The sequence below is a fragment of the Prenolepis imparis genome, unplaced genomic scaffold (genome assembly GCF_030444845.1).
Source record: "Prenolepis imparis isolate NDT839.2.m4 unplaced genomic scaffold, iyPreImpa1.0 SCAF_4, whole genome shotgun sequence".
Taxonomy (NCBI): Eukaryota; Metazoa; Arthropoda; class Insecta; order Hymenoptera; family Formicidae; genus Prenolepis; species Prenolepis imparis.
This window is the reverse complement of record NW_028141162.1, coordinates 12497149-12506965: the sequence shown is the minus strand read 5'-3', so window position 1 is coordinate 12506965 and position 9817 is coordinate 12497149. Positions and strand designations below refer to the sequence as shown.

The 9817-nt window shown below is 22.2% G+C and overlaps 1 long non-coding RNA gene across 1 annotated transcript; it reads right to left on the bottom strand.

Moving 5' to 3' along the window:
• Positions 1 to 5969: 5969 nt before the first annotated feature.
• On the bottom strand, positions 5970 to 8941 carry LOC145935055 (uncharacterized). Its single transcript, XR_014425152.1, has 6 exons — positions 8559 to 8941; positions 8198 to 8424; positions 7771 to 8051; positions 7520 to 7669; positions 7063 to 7145; positions 5970 to 6167 (listed from the first exon to the last, which is right to left on the bottom strand). It is a non-coding gene; the product is annotated as an uncharacterized LOC145935055 (long non-coding RNA).
• Positions 8942 to 9817: the final 876 nt, after the last annotated feature.

Below are 9817 nucleotides of genomic sequence, written 5' to 3'. Positions count from 1 at the left end.
AAGCAGTGGTATCAACGCAGAGTACTCATACATATTCATATATATGCATAAACATAAATGTACATACATATTCATATATATGCATAATCATAAATGTACATACATATTCATATATATGCATAAACATAAATGTACATACATATTCATATATATGCATAATCATAAATGTACATACATATTCATATATATGCATAATCATAAATGTACATACATATTCATATATATGCATAATCATAAATGTACATACATATTCATATATATGCATAATCATAAATGTACATACATATTCATATATATGCATAAACATAAATGTACATACATATTCATATATATGCATAAACATAAATGTACATACATATTCATATATATGCATAATCATAAATGTACATACATATTCATATATATGCATAATCATAAATGTACATACATATTCATATATATGCATAATCATAAATGTACATACATATTCATATATATGCATAATCATAAATGTACATACATATTCATATATATGCATAATCATAAATGTACATACATATTCATATATATGCATAATCATAAATGTACATACATATTCATATATATGCATAATCATAAATGTACATACATATTCATATATATGCATAATCATAAATGTACATACATATTCATATATATGCATAATCATAAATGTACATACATATTCATATATATGCATAATCATAAATGTACATACATATTCATATATATGCATAATCATAAATGTACATACATATTCATATATATGCATAATCATAAATGTACATACATATTCATATATATGCATAATCATAAATGTACATACATATTCATATATATGCATAATCATAAATGTACATACATATTCATATATATGCATAATCATAAATGTACATACATATTCATATATATGCATAATCATAAATGTACATACATATTCATATATATGCATAATCATAAATGTACATACATATTCATATATATGCATAATCATAAATGTACATACATATTCATATATATGCATAATCATAAATGTACATACATATTCATATATATGCATAATCATAAATGTACATACATATTCATATATATGCATAATCATAAATGTACATACATATTCATATATATGCATAATCATAAATGTACATACATATTCATATATATGCATAATCATAAATGTACATACATATTCATATATATGCATAATCATAAATGTACATACATATTCATATATATGCATAATCATAAATGTACATACATATTCATATATATGCATAATCATAAATGTACATACATATTCATATATATGCATAATCATAAATGTACATACATATTCATATATATGCATAATCATAAATGTACATACATATTCATATATATGCATAATCATAAATGTACATACATATTCATATATATGCATAATCATAAATGTACATACATATTCATATATATGCATAAACATAAATGTACATACATATTCATATATATGCATAATCATAAATGTACATACATATTCATATATATGCATAAACATAAATGTACATACATATTCATATATATGCATAAACATAAATGTACATACATATTCATATATATGCATAAACATAAATGTACATACATATTCATATATATGCATAAACATAAATGTACATACATATTCATATATATGCATAAACATAAATGTACATACATATTCATATATATGCATAAACATAAATGTACATACATATTCATATATATGCATAAACATAAATGTACATACATATTCATATATATGCATAAACATAAATGTACATACATATTCATATATATGCATAAACATAAATGTACATACATATTCATATATATGCATAATCATAAATGTACATACATATTCATATATATGCATAAACATAAATGTACATACATATTCATATATATGCATAAACATAAATGTACATACATATTCATATATATGCATAAACATAAATGTACATACATATTCATATATATGCATAAACATAAATGTACATACATATTCATATATATGCATAAACATAAATGTACATACATATTCATATATATGCATAAACATAAATGTACATACATATTCATATATATGCATAAACATAAATGTACATACATATTCATATATATGCATAAACATAAATGTACATACATATTCATATATATGCATAAACATAAATGTACATACATATTCATATATATGCATAAACATAAATGTACATACATATTCATATATATGCATAAACATAAATGTACATACATATTCATATATATGCATAAACATAAATGTACATACATATTCATATATATGCATAAACATAAATGTACATACATATTCATATATATGCATAAACATAAATGTACATACATATTCATATATATGCATAAACATAAATGTACATACATATTCATATATATGCATAAACATAAATGTACATACATATTCATATATATGCATAAACATAAATGTACATACATATTCATATATATGCATAAACATAAATGTACATACATATTCATATATATGCATAAACATAAATGTACATACATATTCATATATATGCATAAACATAAATGTACATACATATTCATATATATGCATAAACATAAATGTACATACATATTCATATATATGCATAATCATAAATGTACATACATATTCATATATATGCATAAACATAAATGTACATACATATTCATATATATGCATAAACATAAATGTACATACATATTCATATATATGCATAATCATAAATGTACATACATATTCATATATATGCATAATCATAAATGTACATACATATTCATATATATGCATAATCATAAATGTACATACATATTCATATATATGCATAAACATAAATGTACATACATATTCATATATATGCATAAACATAAATGTACATACATATTCATATATATGCATAATCATAAATGTACATACATATTCATATATATGCATAATCATAAATGTACATACATATTCATATATATGCATAATCATAAATGTACATACATATTCATATATATGCATAAACATAAATGTACATACATATTCATATATATGCATAAACATAAATGTACATACATATTCATATATATGCATAATCATAAATGTACATACATATTCATATATATGCATAATCATAAATGTACATACATATTCATATATATGCATAATCATAAATGTACATACATATTCATATATATGCATAATCATAAATGTACATACATATTCATATATATGCATAATCATAAATGTACATACATATTCATATATATGCATAATCATAAATGTACATACATATTCATATATATGCATAATCATAAATGTACATACATATTCATATATATGCATAAACATAAATGTACATACATATTCATATATATGCATAAACATAAATGTACATACATATTCATATATATGCATAAACATAAATGTACATACATATTCATATATATGCATAAACATAAATGTACATACATATTCATATATATGCATAAACATAAATGTACATACATATTCATATATATGCATAAACATAAATGTACATACATATTCATATATATGCATAAACATAAATGTACATACATATTCATATATATGCATATATATGAATATGTATGTACATTTATGTTTATGCATATATATGAATATGTATGTACATTTATGTTTATGCATATATATGAATATGTATGTACATTTATGTTTATGCATATATATGAATATGTATGTACATTTATGTTTATGCATATATATGAATATGTATGTACATTATGTTTATTCATATATATGCATAAACATAAATGTACATACATATTCATATATATGCATAAACATAAATGTACATACATATTCATATATATGCATAAACATAAATGTACATACATATTCATATATATGCATAAACATAAATGTACATACATATTCATATATATGCATAAACATAAATGTACATACATATTCATATATATGCATAAACATAAATGTACATACATATTCATATATATGCATAAACATAAATGTACATACATATTCATATATATGCATAAACATAAATGTACATACATATTCATATATATGCATAAACATAAATGTACATACATATTCATATATATGCATAAACATAAATGTACATACATATTCATATATATGCATAAACATAAATGTACATACATATTCATATATATGCATAAACATAAATGTACATACATATTCATATATATGCATAAACATAAATGTACATACATATTCATATATATGCATAAACATAAATGTACATACATATTCATATATATGCATAAACATAAATGTACATACATATTCATATATATGCATAAACATAAATGTACATACATATTCATATATATGCATAATCATAAATGTACATACATATTCATATATATGCATAATCATAAATGTACATACATATTCATATATATGCATAAACATAAATGTACATACATATTCATATATATGCATAATCATAAATGTACATACATATTCATATATATGCATAAACATAAATGTACATACATATTCATATATATGCATAATCATAAATGTACATACATATTCATATATATGCATAAACATAAATGTACATACATATTCATATATATGCATAAACATAAATGTACATACATATTCATATATATGCATAATCATAAATGTACATACATATTCATATATATGCATAATCATAAATGTACATACATATTCATATATATGCATAAACATAAATGTACATACATATTCATATATATGCATAAACATAAATGTACATACATATTCATATATATGCATAATCATAAATGTACATACATATTCATATATATGCATAATCATAAATGTACATACATATTCATATATATGCATAAACATAAATGTACATACATATTCATATATATGCATAATCATAAATGTACATACATATTCATATATATGCATAATCATAAATGTACATACATATTCATATATATGCATAATCATAAATGTACATACATATTCATATATATGCATAATCATAAATGTACATACATATTCATATATATGCATAAACATAAATGTACATACATATTCATATATATGCATAAACATAAATGTACATACATATTCATATATATGCATAATCATAAATGTACATACATATTCATATATATGCATAATCATAAATGTACATACATATTCATATATATGCATAATCATAAATGTACATACATATTCATATATATGCATAATCATAAATGTACATACATATTCATATATATGCATAATCATAAATGTACATACATATTCATATATATGCATAATCATAAATGTACATACATATTCATATATATGCATAATCATAAATGTACATACATATTCATATATATGCATAATCATAAATGTACATACATATTCATATATATGCATAAACATAAATGTACATACATATTCATATATATGCATAAACATAAATGTACATACATATTCATATATATGCATAATCATAAATGTACATACATATTCATATATATGCATAATCATAAATGTACATACATATTCATATATATGCATAAACATAAATGTACATACATATTCATATATATGCATAATCATAAATGTACATACATATTCATATATATGCATAATCATAAATGTACATACATATTCATATATATGCATAAACATAAATGTACATACATATTCATATATATGCATAATCATAAATGTACATACATATTCATATATATGCATAAACATAAATGTACATACATATTCATATATATGCATAAACATAAATGTACATACATATTCATATATATGCATAAACATAAATGTACATACATATTCATATATATGCATAAACATAAATGTACATACATATTCATATATATGCATAAACATAAATGTACATACATATTCATATATATGCATAAACATAAATGTACATACATATTCCAGATGCGTACTATCTTTGAATATGGAAAATTCATAATAGTATGAATAACCCTGGGCTCTAAATTTAATAACACAGCTCGTGGTATGTAATGTTCATCATCTGCTTGATAAAAAAAGACATCCTTTCTATCCGTTCCCTCTATTGCATAATCTTCCAAGATTCCTTCTGGGCTGATTCCATGCTTTGTGCATAATCTCTTCCAAAACTCAAATCCAACTATAAATAAAATGTATAAAAATATATAAATTTTATTCTAAGAAAGAAAATATATAGGTTTTATTACAAATTATAATAAAAGAGAAATTTTAAGTTTGTAAAATTGAGGCATAATGTAAAAAAAAAGACGATAAAGATATTCGTTATTTTCATATTTGCAAGTGTTTGGAAATATCGTAGCATTTGTATCAAAAAATTATAAAACGTATGAAAAGGATTTATATTATATGAGACAAAATAACATGTAATACTTTGATTGCCACATTGGCCAAGCTGCAAATTTATCACCTCGCTTGGCATTTTAACGTTCTAACATTTCAAATATAAATCACTTTATTTTCTTGATGAAAAAACCACACACAACTGTACAGGCTGCTTTCAGCAGAAGAAATGGCTCAGTGAGTGCTTTATGTTATGCTTTCAGCGGTTTACTGTTTCTACTGATCATTGTTATTGTTTTTTTCTTTTGACCTTTTAAAGTAAATGCTTTCAGTCTCTACAGACTATCTCTTTTATTACTAGAATATTACAAAACACGCGTTACATTTGTTTCTTTATGGTATTAGTTAAATAAATTGCAATTAAAAATCCCAAACTTAAAAGAAATGTTTTTGTCAATGCATAAAAGTAAAATTATATACTGATAAATATAAATATTTTATTTTTAAGTTACGAATTTATCACATAAAATTTTGCATTACTATAAAGTTCCACTGATCTCTTTGTAAAACTTTTATTCTTCTAACTCAGAAATAAATTTTCAAGCATATTAAAAGATACATTACTGCGTTTGCACTATTCACATTTTTTCGCAAAATCTTCTAATAACTTTAATGTGTATTTTCGAAGATATCTAAAGGTGCACATTATTGCTTGTGTAAAGTGCATTACTTACTTCTTCGCGAAATATATTTTCCGAATAATTCAGACGAACTTTTGAGAGTATGAAAACGTATTACTGCACGTCAACAGCATTATCTGTAAATTAATAGAATATATCAAAATTAATTATATCTAAATATAAATATCTTAATAAATTTCCAAAGTTTGAAAATTGTATATAATAATAATCTTAATAAAATTGTATATAATAAAAAAAAACTTAATAAATTTCCAAAGAAATAAAAATTAATTTTATATCTAAATATTATATATCTAAATAAATTTCCAAAGTTTTCATATAAATATTAAAATACATTTTTAAAATATTTATCTTTATTTTATATAATTGATACTGTGCTATATAAATTGTTTTACTTTCTATTCCTTTTTTTACATAAATAATACTTTGTAGAAAAATTTTACATAATACTTCAAACAGAGATATACTTGTTTGAAAAATGAATACTTACGCATAAAATGATGACTTAAATAACTCTCGTCATAAGGATCTTCTGGATCTCCTAAAGATCATTTTTGAATATGAACATTATGGGTTCCAATAATACTGAACAACTCAAGTTGAAACAAGCTCAAAGATACTATTAGCATTCATCGCCCACCTGTTGCATAAGTTTCGGTACAGTTTTATATATAAATTTGTATATAAGGGAGGAAAAAATATATATAACTCTTTTTATAAGAAAAGTGAAAAGAAAGATACCTGTATTCTTCTCTGTTTGTTGTTTTGGCTTTTTAACAATAAATGTTTTCTCCTACACACATTTAAATCCACATGACAGAAATATATCTTTATTTGAGAGATCCAAAAGCAACTCATCCTCCAATTTGTTAATGGGATTTGCACAATTTGTATGGAAACAGATTTTTGTAAAAGCCAAAAAAATGTGCGTGACATCTGCACTGCCATAATTCATATGTATACTTGTGTATCCTTGGGAGAAATTGCGTCTTCCATATATGATATCTTCTGCGTTTCAACACCTATCATAAATCCAAACATGCAATCAAACAGTGCATTAACATGATCTTATCAATAATATAAAAGTAATAGAAATTATATTTTAATTTTCAAATTATTTGTTAAAATATAACAGTTGATTAACAGAATTGTAAAGTGCTTGTGATACCTGCAGCAGAGACTCTTCCATTGCTTGCATCAATTCCTTCGTTTATAAAAAAACAATGTTGATAACAAAATCCTGTCCCCATATCACACTTGTTTATATTTATTAATATTACGACTAATAGCAGAAAACATTTGTACTTTATTATACTTTGCAAATATCTCCTTGCCACTGCATGTAATGAAGATACATAGAGCCAGAATGAATAACAATGTTTGTGCTTGGATTTGCTGAAAAAAAAAACATTTATTATTATGTATATTTGAGAATAAACAAATATAAAACAATATATGAAATATATCGAAAAATTTACTAATATTTATCTCCCTGTAAGTATATATATTTTTAATGAAGGTATAATTACTTTTGCATCCTGATAAATCGCCATTTTCTCGCAATATAATATTATAATAATAATTGATAACACTTTGAGTATTTTATTTTTCTTCTTTTATTATATCAATTTTCTTTTAAAATGCAGTATTTTCTTTCTTTTTCTTTTTTTCTCCTTATTTCGGCATTTTATTACAATTTTCGCGTAAAAGCTGTCATTGATATTTCACATCATGACTAAATATTTTAATAATTGTTAATAACAACGTTCATAGTAATACATATTGTATTTTTTATTATTATGAATTTTTAATTTACGAGTATCATCAATTTGTAAAAATTATTTAGCATTATTTAATAAATTTAATTTAATTTAAAACAGTAGGTTATGTATCCCATATGTGCCACGTGTCTCTTAAGCCGTTCGAAAAATTGTCCGAGTTAATAGGAATACATGTTATGCAAAGAGGTTGTTCAAAGTAACGTCGGTAATGAAGGTTGGTAAATTATCGACGTTATTATCGATAAATTACCAACCTCTATTACCGACGTTACTTCGATCAACCTCTTTGCATAACATGTATTCCTATTAACTCAGACGATTTTTCGGACCTGAAAAGACATATTGCTACACTATACCTCTTCGCAAAATATGTTCCCCTATTAACTCAGACGATTTTTCGAGCGCAATAAGACATATATTATTGCTCGTTAACTATTTATCTCTTTGCAAAATATAATCTATTAATTTAGATGAATTATCGAAGGTATTAAAAGACTTGTATTATTGCACGTTAATTGCATTAATAATTATCTGTAATATTTATATGTAAATTAATAACAAAAATATATGAAAACTAATTAGTAACTATAAATTAGTAATATTGATAAATTAATAGCAACAATTGTTGACACGTATAGTAATAAATTAATAATATATTATAATATAATGAACTTTCAAGTTATATATAATTACAACGCGATTTATTATTGAAATGTGTTATTACAAAAGAAATGCACACTAATGAGATCACTATTATATGGTGCACAATAATGAATAATATTACACGCTATCAATCTGGCTGTACTTTAAAGATATTAATTGTTTCTCCATGCTGCTAATAAGCTTCCAATTTACATCTCGATAAAAAAGAGTATCAAAGTCCTGATGGCTCATCATTGCTTTCAATGTCTTTTTTGCATCGTTCCTATAAAAGAACAAACAGTTCACATTTATATTTCTACATTGTTTGCTAAGTTAGATTTCATTTCGTTTCTCCAATTTTATAT